At 44.5% G+C, this 18,132-nt stretch overlaps 1 protein-coding gene across 4 annotated transcripts in view; it reads left to right on the plus strand.

The window, feature by feature from the left end:
• The window catches only part of adad1 (adenosine deaminase domain containing 1 (testis-specific)), a 65,133-nt gene that overhangs the window by 2,058 nt on the left and 44,943 nt on the right, over nucleotides 1–18,132 (plus strand). The window lies entirely within an intron of this gene.

Below are 18,132 nucleotides of genomic sequence, written 5' to 3' on the forward strand. Positions count from 1 at the left end.
CAATTAATCCATCACAGTTATAAATTGGAAGCGTAGCACTCAGATATTTCATAGTTGTGGATGTTTTGGGTCCATTGATATGGCATCGTCCTTGTTCCTTATGCTTAACCGATTTGCATTTGGTTTCTACATTAAAATAATTAACATAAATTTAGCAGGTGCAGTCTCAGTAACATAAATGTGTATATATATGTCCTTGGATGCCATGAAACATGTCATGAGTCTCTGTCAACCAATTTATTGCACATGGTATCTAAGGAGAGTTGGCTGAATGGATAGAAAATTTGGCTTCATGGAAGGAAGCAGAGGGTGATGGTGGAAGGTTGCTTCTCGGACTGGAGGCTGTCATGGTTACCGATACTCAAAATTAAGTCGGGCTACGTGGAGAATTCTTCAAGAAGTTCAAACCTTTATTTGCACTTTTTTTTAAAACTTAAAATAGACTTTATTCGGGTAGTAAATATATACAATACATGAACCGTGCAAAAAATGCATCCGACATTTTCGGAGGCTATACAAATTGTTCAATACAGTCTACATGCATTGCTCAAATTTCACAAATTTAACCCCCACTCTTGCCACTCATGTGCCCCACTGGCGTGGAATCCCTTCCCTTATTTTGAGGGGCATCTCCACCATACCCTGAGGCGCCCCCCATGTCCAGCAGCGGAAGGACCCTAGACTGGTCCTCCCCCACCGAGCCTTGGTGTTGGCTGCACCAAGCTTCAGTGCGTCCCTCAGCACGTACTCCTGCAGTTTTGCAGCGGGTCAGTCGGCAACATTCCCTGACGGACATCTCGCTCTGCTGGGTGGTGAACAATGCTCGGGCAGACCAAAGAGCATCTTTCACCGAGTTGATGACCTTTCAGCAGCACTCAATGTCAGTCTCGAATGTGTCCCTGTGAACAGTCCGTAAATCACAGAGTCCTCTGTGACGGAGCTGTTCGGAGTAAACTGTGACAGGGACCCTTGCAGACCTCACCAGACTCTCTTTGCGAATCCACACTCTGCAAAGAGGTGAGCAACCGTCTCCTCTCCATAGCAGCCGTGCCGAGGGCAGCGTGTGCTAGTAGTGAAGTTCCGATGGTGCAGGAAGGATCTGACTGGGAGGGCTCCCCTCACCGCCAGCCGAGCCAGGTCTTGGTGCTTGCTGGTGAGTTCTAGCGATGAGGCATTTTGCCAGACAAGCTAGGCAGTCTGCTCTGGGAACCGAGCCACCGGTTCCATCGAGTTCTTTCCCTGCAGTGCCTGCAGGACGTTCCGTGCTGACCACTGCCCAATGGACATGTGGTCAAAGGTGTTGCTCCGGAAGAACATTGCATGGCATCTGCGCCAGGCCCATCCTTCGCAACACCGGGGACAGGTAGAACCTCAGCAGGTAATGACACTTGGTGCCCACGTGCCTTGGCTCTCCATTCCGCCTGATGCGGCCACACATGAAGGTGGCCATCAGGGTGAGGGCGACATTGGGCACGCTTTTACCCCCTTTGTCTGCCGACGTGCATTGTGGCCCGTCGCACCCGGTCTATCCTCGACCCCCAGATGAACTGGAAGACAGCTTGGGTGTTCCCTGTGGTGTAGTAAGGAGGGGCAGGGCACACTTGCGCCAAGTACAGCAGCCCCGAGAGCACCTCACATCTGATGACCACATTTTTCCCTGTTATGGAGAGCGAGCGTTGCTTCCACAGCTCCAGCTTCTTCCCCACCTTGGCTATCCGATCCAGCCAATTCTAGTTACATGCCTCAGCCTCCCCAAACCAGATCCTCAGCACCTTCAAGAAGTCAGGCTTGAAGGTGAAGGGGATGGAAGATCGGTCAGGCCTTGCTCTTCCTGCATTTCACCCTGGCTCCTGCGGCGACATCGTCCATGTACAGGGAGGTTTTGACCTGAGTGCCCCCACTGCCTGGCAATGTCACTCCTCTTATGCTCGAGTCCTTCCTGATGGATTCGGCAAAAAGTTCAATACAACAGACGAACAAGACAGGGGAGAGAGGGCAACCCTGCCTGACTCCAGGTTTGACTGGGAAGCTGACTGATTCCCACCCATTGATTTGGACTGCACTACAGATATCGGTGTAGAGTAGTTTGATCCAATGACTGATTACCTCCCCAAACCCCATTTTGGAGAGCACGTCCCTCATGTACGTGTGCGATATTCTGTCAAAGGCCTTCTCCTGGTCCAAGCTGACTAGGCAGACATCCACTCGTCTGTCCTGGATGTAGGCAATGGTATCTCTCAGCAGCGCCAGGCTGTCTGAGATTTTCCTGCCAGGTACAGCACAGGTTTGGTCCGGGTGGATCACCAGTCCCAGGGCAGACTTGACGCAGTTGGTGATGTAATCGACATTCAACAATGGTCAAAGGTCTCCAATTCCTTACATCCTTCATCTCCCCCTTGTGCTTGTAGATTAGGGTGATGTTGCCCTTCTTCATGGAGTCTGACATGCTGCAAGCTAGAAGCATGTCGTTGTACACTTCCAGCAGGTCCGGGCCCACCCAGTCGACTTTTCTGCAGGAGTGCAGGCTGCCACACCTCCGCTGCTATCGGAGGTGGTTGCGATGGTGGCCCCATGGACTGTCGGTGTGGTCGGGGGGGCAATGACTGTCGTGCTTCCGGTCTGAGGATCTTGCTGCGGGGAGGGATCTTCATCATCACTGAAGTCAGGGAGGTGGTTGGGGGGGCGTCTACTTGTGGTGGATGGTACACAAAAATGCTGGAGAAACTCAGCGGGTGCAGCAGCATCTATGGAGCAAAGGAAATAGGCGACGCATTTCCAGCATTTTTGTGTACCTTCGATCTTCCAGCATCTGCAGTTCCTTCTTAAATACTCGTGGTGGATGTTATGTACCGTGGTTCTCCGCTCCGGCTGATTAATGTGTATGCCTCACAGCGAGCGGCTGGCTGTTCTCCAGCAGCTCCCAGTGCTGCTGCCACATCCAGGCAGCTCGTTCTGGCTGGTGACTTCAACTGCATCATTGATGCGGCTGGACAATCCGGCAGTGCCGACAACAGACTGGACAGCACCTCCAAGTTCCTGATGGAGACGGTAAAAGACGCAAAGCTGCACGACGCCTTCAGCGACCCTGCAGGTGGATCCCAGCCACTTTTCACCTGGTCGAGATCGGACAGTTCAGTCCGGTCCCGGATAGACTACCTCTTCACGACAAAGGCCGTCATGGTCAGACACACCGACCTCACGCCGGTGTTCTTCTCTGACCACTGCCGCCTTCAGGCTTCCTGTCACCTACATGAGGATCGGAAGGCAGGCAGAGGGACGTGGAAACAACCATGGAGAACATTAAGAGGTTCTTCATATTTAAAGGGGTTCAGGGAGCAAGACAGAGAGAGTCAGAGGGAATTGTGTCAACTACAGACAGATTTGCAACAACTGCTCCTTCTGAAATCGAGAGGGGTGGATGTGAGGGAGGAACTTAGAGAGTTGAAGGGCCGGCAAGCTCTTTACCGCTGAATCCTCCAAGATCATCTTCCGATCTAAGATCCGTCCGCCACGTGGAGCAGGATGAGACGTGCTCACGCTTCTTCTTCCATAAGGTTCACAGGGGGAGCTCTGTGATGAACAGCCTTAGGGAGGAGGACGGCTCGGTAACATCCTTGCAGATGGATATGCTGAGCATCTGTAAATCCTTTTATATGGATTTGTATGACAGAAAGGCCACAGACAGCACCGCCTCCCAGAACTTCCTGTCTTCTTTCATGGAGGTCTTGGAGGACAGCAAGCAGGAGAGTCTGGACCAACCACTGACCCTAGAGGAGCTGACTGGCTCCATCCGTTCCTTTGACTCGAGTAAAACTCCCGGCCGAGTTGTATTCGGCTTTATTTGCAAATCAAGGCTGGGACAATCAAAGAGTCAATTGCTTCACTGCCCACTTCACACAAAGAATCGCTTTTTATGGCATGTTTAACTCTGTACGTCCTACCCCCGGTATATTTCCATACTTGCAAACATTCCCTTATCAATAACCAATCATTTGCAGCCAATCCCTTATCATTAACCAATTACAGGTTCACAATCTCTTATCCGAAAACCTTGGGACCAGACACTTTTCGGATTTCGGAATGGAAGATTGTTAGCGTAGATTTTAACGTTTTTTAGATAAAACATTTCAGGGGACCAGTGGTAGAGTGCTCGGCTCGTGGCCACAAGGTCGCGAGTTTGCGTCTCGATCCCGGCAGTTACTCGGTGAGGGAGGTAGCGCTCTCTTGTCACCCTAGCGGGGCTACATGGTCTTAGGTGGCCTAGCTCGGGGATTCTTGAATCCCCCGAATAAATAATTAAAAAAAAAAAGATAAAACATTAAGTAAAACTTTAAACATAAACTGGCTCAAACTAAGCTAAACTAAGCTAAACACATGAAAATATACTTACATGCAGTAAAAGCACAAAACAACTAGTTTGAGGATCCTGGAGAAGAGGGTGGATCAATGTCGTCATCGTTATTATGGTGACCATCGTCTTCGGGCTTCCCATCGTGACCATCATTCTCGGGCTTAAAGACTTCCTCCAGTGTCATCTGTTTCATTAACAGAGGTTTCTGTCTAAGCAGTCTCTCTTTGATTGAATAAACTGCCATAATCTCATGGGCACTGATAAATGTACGTTGTTCCATGCCACCAATTAACTGATCACACAGTTTTACCATATCATCTATGGGCATTTTTTCACCTGTGTTCACAATGTCATCATCCTCATCACTACCTGTACTATCCTCATGCTTATTGTTATCTAACACCATTTCAGCAATTTCTCCATCACTCAAGGAATGCACAACAGGTGCGTCATTGTCAACATTCAGCACTTCTTCGATATCAGCTGACTCTAACGTATTTACATTTTCTGTTGCAACACTTTTGGCATAAGCAATGAGGTCTGATATCATCTTCCTCTCGTCAGTGACACGGAATCCTTCAAAGTCTTCATCTGCAGGCTCATTTTCATCGAACATTGTTGCAGGCCAAAGTTTGTGCCATGCATTTTTTAATGTTGATTTAGTGACATCTTTCCAAGCATTAACAAGTGCATAAATGGCATCCTTAAGAGTGAACTCTTTCAGGAAGTCTTTGATATCTACGCCTCTGTTGACTGCAGCAAGCATGCAGTTCAGAAAAAAGTCTTTATACTTTGTCTTCATTGAGCGCAAAATTCCTTGGTCACAAGGCTGTATTAAAGATGTCACATTGGGGGGGAAGATAAATGCCAAAAACATTATTTTTCACAAGAACTTCAGCAGGGGGATGTGCGGAACAGTTGTCTAGGAGCAATACAATTTTGCAGTTTTCTACCAGTCCAGCTTTCCTACAATGAGCTCGTGCAGCTGGTACGAAATGGTTATTGAACCAATTGGTAAACATTTCTCTGGTTACCCATGCATTCTTGTTTGCATAATAATGCACAGGTAGATTTGTTACACCTTTAAAACATCTTGGACGTTGGCTTTTTCCAAGCACTGCCAACTTTAACATGTGTGTGCTTGCAACATTTGCACACCCAAGAACAGTCACCCTGTCCTTAGCGTCCTTGAAACCTGATGGTGCTCTTTCATCAGCCGTTGTTAACGTTTTTCTAGGGACGTAGCGCCAGTAGAGAGCTGTTTCATCAGCATTGTATATTTGCTCCGGACTAAGGTTTTCATCAGATACCATCTTAGCAAATTCATCAATGTAACGTTCAGCTGCATCATAATCAGCAGAAGCTTTTTCACCACAGATTTTCAGATATTTTATACCATGATGCTTCTTAAATTTCTGCAGCCAACCTTCTAAATATTCACACTCGCCTTCAATGTTCAGTTCTTCATGGTATTTTCTAGCTTGTTTCATTACCATCAAACCAGTCAGTGGCATACGTTCACTTCTTCGTTGTCGAACCCACTCCATCAGCACACGGTCAAGATCTTCGTTTTTTGCCCTATGCAGCGTTTTCCTATTTTTCATTAGTTTCTGGTCATCACAGTCACTGTAAAACTTCAACAACTTATGTTTCTGTTTCTTTAGGTCGTATATTGTGGTAGTTCCCACACCATAATCTTCAGTAAGACGCCGCACAGATACACCACGATCAAGCTTCTGCAATAACTCTATTTTCTGTGCTATCGATAATGACAGACGCTTCCTTTTCTGCTTCTCACTGTTATCCATAGGGGAATCTGCAGCTCTTTCTGACATTTTCAGTCTTCAAAGTAAAAAAAAAATCTGCAAAAAATAAACAAAATATCCGTGAGCAGCAGAGGCGACGTGCATTTGGCGTCAAACGTGAGCTTTGGCTTGTCAAGTTTGGCGCCAAACGCGAGCTTTGGTGTGCAGACGATATCCTGGAAAAAATGTTCGGTTTTCGGAATTTCGGATAAAAGGTTGTGAACCTGTACTTGCAACCACATCTCTCCTACCCTATTTATTTTCCATCTCTTAATCCGTCCTTGTTTTGAACCACATAACTTCTCCTATCTTCCACCTTTATCTCTTGCTCATCCTGCTAGGGTATTACAGAGTTACAAAGGTCATATAACAGTCATAGTGATTTACGCTAATTACAAAACAAGCTGCGAAAGAACACAAAAGTTTAGACAAGGCTTATACACTTATATATGGATGTTTTCAAGTTAGATTTAGCTCTTAGGGCTAAAGGAATCAAGGGATATGGGACGAAAAGCAGGAACAGAGTACTGATTTTAAATGATCAACCATGATCATCTTGAATGGCGGTGCTGGCTCGAAGGGCTGAATGGCCTACTCCTTGCACCTATGTTTCTCTGTTAGGTATAGTGAGGTACAGTGAAAAGCTTATTGCGCACTATTACGATTACAATATTGGGCATTTTGAGTACCTGAGAAAATGGAGAATTTCTCCTTTTGTAAAGCCTGTTTGACATCTTTTGCAAAAGTTGCAAAGACCATGAGGACCATGGCTCCAGAGTGTCTGTGGCCTGGGACGAGGTTGAATAAAGGTTGATGACCAGATGGCTTTTAATTGTTAATATTTATGAGGTACTGCAGGGGGAGCTCGGTTCTGCTGCAAATGCATGCTCAGGATTGGTTGGGAAATGATGAGTTATAATAATGTTGCTAACTATGTGACATGGTCTTTGCGCCGTTACTCGAGATTGGTCAAGGAGAGGTGCCTTGCCCAAATTGTTTACCTGGTAGAATGTTTCTTTGCTTAATGGAACTGTTTCCCACGAAGGGCTTTCTATCAAAACTATGTTATGTGATGTTTTGTGATTGGGTTAGGGAACTGTCAATTATCTATTTTGTAACTGTTTACCCCCCCCCCCCCCCCCCCCCCCCCACGCAAGGGTCCTAAAGGTATAAAAGAGGGGAAACACATTGGAGGTACACAAAAATGTTTTGTGATTGGGTTAGCAGGAACTGGAGCGAAGGAATTAATGTCGGGCCGAATTCTTTGTAACCCTTGGGTTGTGCCGATCTTCTGAGATAGCGCCCCCCCCCTGATCTTCTGTAGTTCTATTCGCACAAGGCTGAAAGGCTTGAACGAGTAGAGACAAGGATCGGACCCGCTGTATTGGGCTAGGTATTGAATGCATGAAAGGTCTAAATGACAATAAAGGAATCAAATCAAATCAAAATTGGTGTTGGATAATAAAGAGTTCATTACCAGTGCTTCATATTCGGTGTTTGACTGAACCAGACTAGGGGGGTAAGATTAGAACCGGAATTACAACTGTACATAATTGCAATTGAGCTGCCACAGTGCACATATACAGTGAACTTGATTTATTGCTTTATTGCAAATCATTCTTTCGTAATCAGATAAATCCTATTTCCTGTCTCTTTATATTTGCATTTTCCCTTTTTGATTGATACTTAAATGTAAATGGATATGTAATTTGTGATCAGATTATTTCTGTCCAGAATAGACCTGTTTACTTTGTACATCATGGGGTTTGGGGGAAGAAATGTCAATGAAAATACAATCTGCATTCATTAATATCTGGTAAGAATACCACCTTATTTGTTTTAATGTTCGAATAGCTTTTCAGAAATTTTCATTTGTTCCATGTTTGAAAATATGTGTATAACGAGTGCGAAAGGAAGCTGTTAAAACAAAAAACTAAAGGCTTGTGTATAGGAGAATGCTCTTCAATTATTCAACATAGTAAAAGGTAGTTTTCATTAGTCAATTCGATTTTTTTCCAATGAAGGTTACATTCACAGTGAATGTATTGAAAAGGGAAATTATGTTAAATTATATTGAAGAGGGAAAATATGATTAACAATAATCTGAGCTATTTTAAATCACCTTAAATGAAACTGATTTGTTTCATTGTGCAACTGATTTTTGAAAGTGAAACGTTGATTGTGGTGGGAAAAGTGGAACATAGGTTGTTTTACATTATTAATATTAAGATACAAGTCATATATTATTGCTTTGTCATTAAGAATAGATTGAAAGCTTCCTAGATTGCAATCTAGTCTTGGTAACTTAGCAACAACATATTTATGTTTAAGAAGGAACTGCAGATGCTGGAAAATCAGAGGTAGACAAAAATACTGGAGAAACTCAACGGGTCAGGCAGCATCTATGGAGCAAAGGAAATGGGTGACGTTTCAGGTCAAGACCCTTCAGACTGATGTGGGGGTAGGGGGGTGGGTGGGGGCGGGAAGAAGAAAGGAAGAGGGAGGAGATGGTGGGAAGGGGAGCGAAAAGAAGGAGAAACAGGGACTACCTGAAATTGGAGGTCAATGTTCATACCACTGGAGTGTAAACTATAAAAGCGATATATGAGGTGCTGCTCCTCCAATTCACGCTGGGCCTCACTCTGGCCATGCTCTGTTTTGACTAGTCGTTTGGGTCTGCCTTAATGATTGCTCCTTTTCATTATTATTCCTATACCTCTTGTACTTGCTGATATCTTAGTGTAATTCATAGCTCCCTCCTCTTCCTTAACTAGTGCCAAATCTGATTCCCATCGAGTTCTTGTTATATTAACACCAGCTACTTTGTCCCCCTTCTTTATTACTTTTTAGTTCTCTCCATATTTGCTCTGTTCTGTCTGTTGTTGGGCTTTTCTTGCTTTGGTGATCTTAATCTGCGACAATTGAAGCAGATACCTGGGGCTGCTACCTTCCCTTTAGATTTTCCCTCCAGGTATGTGTGGGGCTTTCTGCAACTTTTTGGTCCTGAGTATTATTCTTTCCTAGTATTCTCTCTGTACCATTTCAGTGCTACGAGGAGGGTATGCTCCACTCCCTCAGATTATTTTAATGGGTTCTGAGGTAGGGGTTAGGTTATTTTGTCCGTATGATCTGGACTGGCTGGCGGATCAGGACTACGAGAATGGGTTTGCTTGCAAGAAAGATGTTTGTTTTCTTACTTCCCTGATCCTCTGGCCAGCTTACTCTCGGTTCCTTCTGATCTTTAGAAACCCAATAACCCCTAGGGTTCCAAAGGCTCCTGAGACCTCGTGACCCTCTCCTTCGACCCCCTTCCTCCTGTTTGTTTTTTCATGGGGCAAGTTCTGCTCCAATACCCGGTTTCACCACAAACATAGCACTGATCTGATCTTACTGCCTTAATCCTCCTCCAATGTAGCTCGGGGGAAATGGGCTCCAGGGCAGGTACAGTGGCTTGCAAAAGTATTCATACCCCTTGAACTTTTCCACATTTTGTCACGTTACAACCACAAACGTAAATGTATTTTATTGGGATTTTATGTGATAGACCAACACAAAGTGGTGCATAATTGTGAAGTGGAAGGAAAATGATACATGGTTTTCAAATTTTTTTACAAATAAAAAAACTGAAAAAGTGGCGTGCAAAAGTATTCAGCCCCCTTTACTCTTGATACCCCTAAATAAAATCCAGTGCAACCAATTGCCTTTAGAAGTCACATAATTAGTAAATAGAGTCCACTTGTGTGTAATCTAATCTCAGTATAAATACAGCTGTTCTGTGAAGGCCTCAGAGGTTTGTTAGAGAACATAGTGAACAAACAGCATCATGAAGCCCAAGGAACACACCAGACAGGTCAGGGATAAAGTTGTGGAGAAGTTTTAAGCGAGGTTAGGTTATAAAAAAATATCCCAAGCTTTGAACATCTCACTGAGCACTGTTCAATCCATCATCCGAAAATGGAAAGAGTATGGCACAACTGCAAACCTACCAAGACATGGCTGTCCACCTAAACTGACAGGCCGGGCAAGGAGAGCATTGATCAGAGAAGCAGCCAAGATGCCCATGGTAACCCTGGAGGAGCTGCAGAGATCCACAGCTCAGGTGGGAGAATCTGTCCCCAGGACAACTATTAGTCGTGCACTCCACAAATCGGGCCTTTATGGAAGAGGGCAAGAAGAAAGCGATTGTTGAAAAAAAGCCATAAGAAGTCCCATTTGCAGTTTGCCACAAGCCATGTGGGGGACACAGCAAACATGTGGAGGAAGGTGCTCTGGTCAGATGAGACCAAAATTGAAGTATTTGGCCTAAATGCAAAACGCTATGTGTGGTGGAAAACTAACACTGCACATCACCCTGAACACACCATCCCCACTGTGAAACATGGTGGTGGCAGCATCATGCTGTGGGGATGCTTTTCTTCAGCAGGGACAGGGAAGCTAGTCAGAGTTGATGGGAAGATGGATGGCGCCAAATACAGGGCAATCTTCTAAGAAAACCTGTTAGAGTCTGCAAAAGACTTGAGACTGGGGCGGAGGTTCACCTTCCAGCAGGACAACGACCCTAAACATACAGCCAGAACTACAATGGAATGGTTTAGATCAAAGCGTATTCTTGTGTTAGAATGGCCCAGTCAAAGTCCAGTCCTAAATCCAATTGAGAATCTCTGGCAAGACTTGAAAATTGCTGTTCACAGACGCTCTCCATCCAATCTGACTGAGCTTGAGCTATTTTGCAAAGAAGAATGGGCAAAAATTTCAGTCTCTAGCTGTGCAAAGCTGGTAGAGACATACCCCAAAAGACTTGCAGCTGTAATTGCAGCGAAAGGTGGTTCTACAAAGTATTGATTCAGGGGGGCTGAATACTTTTGCACGCCACACTTTTCAGTTTTTTATTTGTAAAAAAAATTGAAAACCATGTATCATTTTCCTTCCACTTCACAATTATGCACCACTTTGTGTTGGTCTATCACATAAAATCCCAATAAAGTACATTTACGTTTGTGGTTGTAACATGACAAAATATTGAAAAGTTCAAGGGGTATGAAAACTTTTGCAAGCCACTGTATATTATTGAGGTAAACTGGTGGGAGTTGGTTTTCCCAGATTTCAAACACCTTTTGTCATCACTTTAGGATTTCCCCATCCTAAATCTGACTTTGGTTTCTCTTCCCAGTGGTATCTCACTGCCCGAGCCATCTGACTGACACTGTTGTTGGACCAGTCAGTATTATTAGTTCTGATTGATTCAGCCACATTTCGTAGGAGACAGTTTAGCAATGTAGCACAGTATTGTGGAGAATTTGCCCCTCTCTGATAATCCAGGTCACCTGATTGATCCAAATAGAGCCCTGAAAATCGCTCCAAGAATTCATCAGCTTCTTATTTTCTAGGTTTGATTTCAGGACTTTTAACTAAATCAACTGGAAGGAATTTGTAAGGGCAATGAAAACTGCCTTTTCTCTTGCACTATCTTCTGTTATTACCTCTGCGACGGCTTCATAGGTGGGATATCCCAAAGCTGCAAAAATCTAATATACGCTGTCGGGGTAATTGACTGTTGCACCCCCTCCCATAGGTCTTAAGAATCAGTATAATGTCCGTCCATTGTGAGTCTTAAATATTCCCCAAAGGAAACGGGCGACTCATTTTTGTCAGGGATCTTGCCTAATACTGTTAGGTCAGTTAGATCAGTCTGAAGAAGGGTTTTGGCCTGAAACATCGCCTATTTCCTTCGCTCCATATTTGCTGCTGCACCCGCTGAGTTTCTCCAGCAATTTTGTGTACCTCGATCTTCCAGCATCTGCAGTTCCTTCTTGAACTCTTTGCCTAATACTGTTGTTGTTTTACTGGGCTTTAATGGAGTGTGGGCATCTGTAGCATGGGGTTTATCTGCACCCACTGCACTAACTAAATCAAAAGTAGGAGTAGGCACTTTTCTAACCGGGAATTGCCTACGGGTAATTCTCTCTGCTCATATAATGCAGGCGATATCGGGATCTGTTTTATTATCCCCAGCTATTGTCTCACTCTCAGAGGCACTACTCTCTTCACTAAAGGGATCAGATCAGATTCAGATTCAGATTCAGATTCAATTTTAATTGTTCATTGTCAGTGTACAGTACAGAGACAACGAAATGCATTGTACTCATGGTACTTTTCAAACAATCCTTTAACATCTCCCACTGCCCGTCTAATTCGTTCAGACATTTTGGAGATTCCCTTAAAATTTTTGTCACTTACCCGGGGAGGCGAGCCCTGAGGGGCTCTCACTTCTGGTTGCCAATGAGCAATCGGGGCGAATTGGGGACGATCATTCTAGTGGGTGATCAAAGGTGCTGATTGATGGCGGTGCTGGTTCGAAGGAACGTGAGAAGAATGAAGGGAATGGCTCTAATTATCTTCCTGCACCTAATTTCTATGTTTAAGGTATGCTCACTTAAAAAAGGCATTTCGGGGATTCCCTTAGAAACTTTTGTCATCGCACGGACCACATCCACTCAATTAAGAGGGAACCTTCCTCCTAGCTCCATGCTGGTTATTGCAACTATCTATTGCCAATGAGGCAATCGGGGCCAAAGAATCCCGCTCTGGTGTCTCCACTACGGGTATAATTCTAGTGGGTGGAGTCAAAGGTGCTGCCGAACCCAATTGAGTGCCATGTTCACAGGCTAAACAGGATATATCGGAACTGGGAATGTGAGAAGAATGAAGGGAAGGCTGTGAGTCTCTAATTAGAAAACCTTCCCTTTTAAAATAATTGTCTTCCTCCCCTTTAAGGTCAATGCCAACCACTGGGTCCTTAAAATTCAGAAATTGTTGGGGCCAATTCCCCTTTAGAAGATTTCCCTCTTCCCTGCTTCTGCTCTTTAATGCATTTCTGTTCTTTTAAGATACCTATAGGTGAACAGACTTCAGTATCCTTCAGCTCTATCCCAAGCCTTGAGGTTGCCTTTCTCCAATTTGTCATTCTATTAACTTCTTTATTCGCTTTCTGCGTTGCATAATAGGTTCTCCATAATCCTATCAACTCCTTCGCTACCTCACTGTTTCCACATTGCCAAATAATTTGTTATATATATCTTATTCCTTTTAATGTCTTAAGTCTCCTCTTGGCCATAATTTGTCCCCTAACTCCTTATTTAATGCTCCTGAAAAAAATGTCAACCTCGGCTTTCTATTGGAATTCATGGTATTTTAATTACAATGGACTTTCAAAATCCTCCTCATATCTCACTCCAGGCTAGTTCCCATATTTCTAAACAATGGATACAGACTCCTAAACCACTCACACCTCCTCAACAATTCACACCTCTCTCTCAATCTCCGAGGCTATCAAGTTTGCTCCCGAATAATGGCCAAAGGCACCGGAGCGCCCCTGTAGTCTCGCATTTCTTGCACACAATCACACAATCAATCCTTTCAATCGGGTACCCAAATTCCTTAACAGTTTCATCTAATTTACAACCACTCGTACAACTTTCAACCTGTAAGCAGTTTCGAAAGAATCCTTAATCTCCCAGATTAAGGTGCTTCAGTGAGCATTCAAATACACTTTCCAGCAGCAATCTCTCACATTCAGAATACTTTAATCTCACGGACAAATAGACCCAAACCATGTAAGCAAAATGGTACTTAAACAGGAAACTATACCACTTATTATTATTAAACAAAAACACACTCCAATATAAATTACAAGCATTTGCTTACTATCACATTAGTTACACTATTTCACAAATTATCTTAATCCCTCCTCATGGTGTGTTCAACCAACGGAACAATCCCTCCCCGGAAACAGCAATCGGAAGGATACGACCGCTTGATCGAACAAAAACGAATCGGACTCCAATTATAATAGCAGTCTCAATTAAACTAAGTTCCTGTATAGTTGATTTAAACCACTGTTACAAGTGTATCTAACATTCAAAACCCTAAATTATAAGCAATACACAATCAATACAATGAAACAATCCGCAAATCCCAACACACTTTAAAATATAGCTCCACAAATAACAAAGTATTAACACACAAGTTAACTTGGAAAAAGAGATATATACACTTGGAATTAACCAAAATTCAAATCAAAGACCATACGCAGTGGATACAATGCAACAACGGCAATCTTAAATACATTTTAAACTACTATTTCGAAGTTTTATTATACTCAGATTAATCTGGAAGAAATATGACCACTTTAAATTGACCAGCACCTCAATGTGAGGTTCTGAATATTGGTAAATTTGAATTGGAAAATTTTCAGCTCATTCTTCTCTATCTAATTATTTTTTAGTACGTAAATTCAACGTACGAAATTCGAATTCAAAATTTGTACGGAGACTTCTTTAGGGATATGAAATTTTCAGTTTGGTTAAAGTATTTTCGGCCAATTTATACTGTAACTTCTAAGTTCCCAGTACCTTTACGAGACCCCTCCCCCCGCTTTTGCAGCGATCTAGATACTCTCACATAGGCGGACTCGAACCCTCCTAAATTCACCCTTGCAAGGGGCTTCTTCCTTCCTACCTGCTTGGCACAGGGTCTCAGCGTGTAATCTCTTCATGCTGGCAGTCGATGCCGTTTTTCAATCTGCGCTCCCATCAACGACGCAGCACTTTGCCTCTTAGTACTGTTTAAACCCAGTTTTGTTTTTCAATATTCAGTCAATCCGATATCTAATTCTGGGCAGGACCTCGAACCTCTAATTGTTATCGAACGGTTGGTCTTAGCTGTAGCTGCAGCTGTTGACTAAGTTTGAATTTTATGGGCCTTTAAACTAAAGGAGAGGGGCTTGAACCCAACCCTAAGTTTTACGGGCCTTTAAGAGAGAGTTAGATGGAGCTCTAGGGGCTGGTGGAGTCAAGGCAGTGGGGAGAAGGCAGGCATGGGTTATTGATAGGGGACGATCAGCCATGATCACAATGAATGGCGGTGCTGGCTCAAACGGCCGAATGGCCTCCTGCACCTATTTTCTATGTTTAACCCAAAGGAGAGGGACTTGAACCCAACCCTAAGAAAGGGGGCCTCTAACCCTTAAAGGCACGGATGCCCCCAGTGCTTACTACACTACCTGTTCTACGACCTCATTGGGACCCTTGCCCAAGTTCGCGAATGATCGATCTGCTCCAACTAGCGAAGTGGGAAAACCGCACCGTGGCGCTGATTTCTCCCCTCGCGATCTGGAACAGCTCAACACCCTCAATCGCAAACTTGTGTTTGGGGGTACGTTGAGATCCCGGACGAGCCCCAAGTGTAAATATGCTCCTAAAGCTTACCCCCCCCCCCCCCCCCCCCCCCCCCCCCCCCCCCCCCCCTTAGTCTAGTTCAGTAAAACACTGAGTCGAGCACTGGATCAACTAAACTTTATTTTGGAACGAACAACGAATCCCCTATACAATACCCAAACCACCGCTGGTTCGATCCTTGTCTCCGCCTGGCCAAGCCCTTCAGCCTCATGCAAGCAGACACTGCCAAAAGGTCACGCAGTCCCAAGCGCCCTTCCAGAGGATTGACAATGATCCAAGTGGAGGCTACCTTTTATAGGTCAACGAACCATGAGGGCCAAATTATATAGGGTGGCTCCCCTTACAAGCCAATTACACATATTCAAGTCGAGTCAAGTCACTTTTATTTCTATAGCACATTTAAAAAACAACTCTCGTTGGCCAAAGTGCTTTACAATTGGTGGAGGTCCTAACGTTATCCAACATTGGTTCATAGATTAAGTACATACATAAATACATACGTATAGCCCTCCCTCAGAGGACGTCAAGAAAGGCTTGAGAGTAAAGATAAGTTTTAAGTCTCAACTTAAAAGAGTCGATGGAGGGGGCAGTTCTGATGGGAAGGGGGATGCTGTTCCACAGTCTAGGAGCTGCAACCGCAAAGAGGCGGTCGCCCCTGAGCTTATGCCTAGACCGCGGGATGTTCAGTAACCCCAAGTCGGCCGATCTGAGGGACCTGGAGGTGGTGTGGTGGGTAAGCGGACTTTTGATGTAGGTGGGGGCAAGCCCGTTAAGGGCTTTGTTGACATAAAGGAGGATCTTGAAATTTATTCAGAACCGCACAGGGAGCCAGTGGAGACAGGCCAGAATCGTGGTGATGTGGTCCCTTTTTTGGGTGCCCGTCAGTTGCCTCGCTGCGGCGTTTTGGACCAGTAGCAGGCAGGGCTGGGAAGATTGGCTGATGCCAGTGTAAAGGGAGTTGCAGTAATCTAGGTGGGAGGAGATAAATGTGTGGATGATCTTTTCGAGGTCATCAAACTGGAGGAATTGTTTTATTTTAGCTATCGTCCGAAGCTGGAAGAAGCTAGCTTTTACCACGGCATTGACTTGATTGCAAATTTCAATGCTGAGTCAAATATCACGCCAAGGTTTTTGATGTGTGGTTTGAGTAATGGGGTAAGGCTGCCTGCTATCATTTTGATTGAGTCCGAGGGGCCGAGAAGGATGACCTCAGATTTACTCTTGTTTAGTTGGAGAAAGTTCTAGGCCACCCAACACTTTATATCCTGGAGGCAGTGGATAAGGTTAAGCAGATTTGATCGGTTTTTGGGCTTCAGGGGGAGATAGAGTTGTGTATCGTCTGTGTAGCAATGGAAGGAAAAGCCGTGCCTTTGGATGACTTGGCCTAAGGGGAGCATATAGAAGGAGAAGAGAATGGGGCCAAGGATGGAACCTTGTGGAACCCTGCAACAAAGGCTAGCTGGGGAGGAGAAAGAGTTGCCTATGTTAGTAGAGAAACTCCTACTTTTGAGGTAGGAGATGAACCAGCTCAGGACAGTGCCATCAATACCAACCCCGTACCGGAGACGGTCAATTAGGATGATGTGGTCGACAGTATCAAATGCTGTGCTGAGGTCAAGAAAGAGCAGGATTGCACAGTCGCCGGAGTCAACGGTGAGCAGTAGGTCATTATGTACCTTCAAGGCAGACTCTGTGCTGTGGTGCGCCCTGAAACCTGATTGGAAAGTTTCCAAGATAGTATTTTGGTGAAGGTAAGGCATAAGTTGACTTAAAATTACCTTTTCAAGGGCTTTTGAAAGGAAAGGAAGTTTTGAAATAGGTCTTTAGTTCCTTGGCAAAGGTGTCGAGGTTAGGTTTTTACGGGAGGGGCTGGACCACCGCATGCTTGAAGCAGGTAGGAACAGTGCCAGTGGCCAGAGCACTGTTGAAGATGGCGAGGATGCTGGGACCGGCTATTGTAATGACATCCTTCAGAGGGGACAGTGTTGAGGGGGCAGGTGGTAGGTTTCATGGTGGTGACCAGTTTTACAAGGGAGGGTAGAGTAACGAGTATTGATTACATTAAAGTATTATTGACAGATAACTGTCCTGCAACATTATTAACATTATTTACAATCCCTTTGCAGCAATCCAATCAAAACAATGCACCTATAACGCCTTAGAGTTTCTCTGCAGAGTACTCATACATTTTATCAATTGGGAGGACATCTGGACTTCGCCTTATCTGATGTATTGATCTGGGACCTAGACTTCCTGGCACCAGCTTGCAGCGTGAGGCTTCTTACAAAAAAATGCTCACAGGCCTTGTAGATGCATAAATCCCTTGCTTTATTTTAGCTCTGTTTTGGCCAGGATTTACAAGGGGACTTGGCAGAATCAGTTGGTGGGATGAGGATTAAGAGTGGCAGGATGTCAGTGCTATAAGAGAAATGATGGGAGTAAGGCAAGGGCTGAAGTATGAAAGGTAGATAAGGGACCAGCTAGCAGTAATCCTAGTCCATTGCTGTGCTGGGAAGACTGGGATCACCCAACGATAATTGCTCTTGGACAACTCTGTGTGGGTTCCTATGCAGTACTCCAAAGTAAGAATCTTTCCATGCATCAATCATACTAGAATGTATGTCCAGTTTAATTTTTGTTATGTGAAATAACTGCACAATGGTTGCTAAAGTATTTTGTTGCATAAAATGAATCTAACATCGCATAACATCAGTAAGAGGATAAAAATAACAGTATCGTG

Source organism: Leucoraja erinacea, chromosome 1 (assembly GCF_028641065.1).
Source record: "Leucoraja erinacea ecotype New England chromosome 1, Leri_hhj_1, whole genome shotgun sequence".
NCBI lineage: Eukaryota > Metazoa > Chordata > Chondrichthyes > Rajiformes > Rajidae > Leucoraja > Leucoraja erinaceus.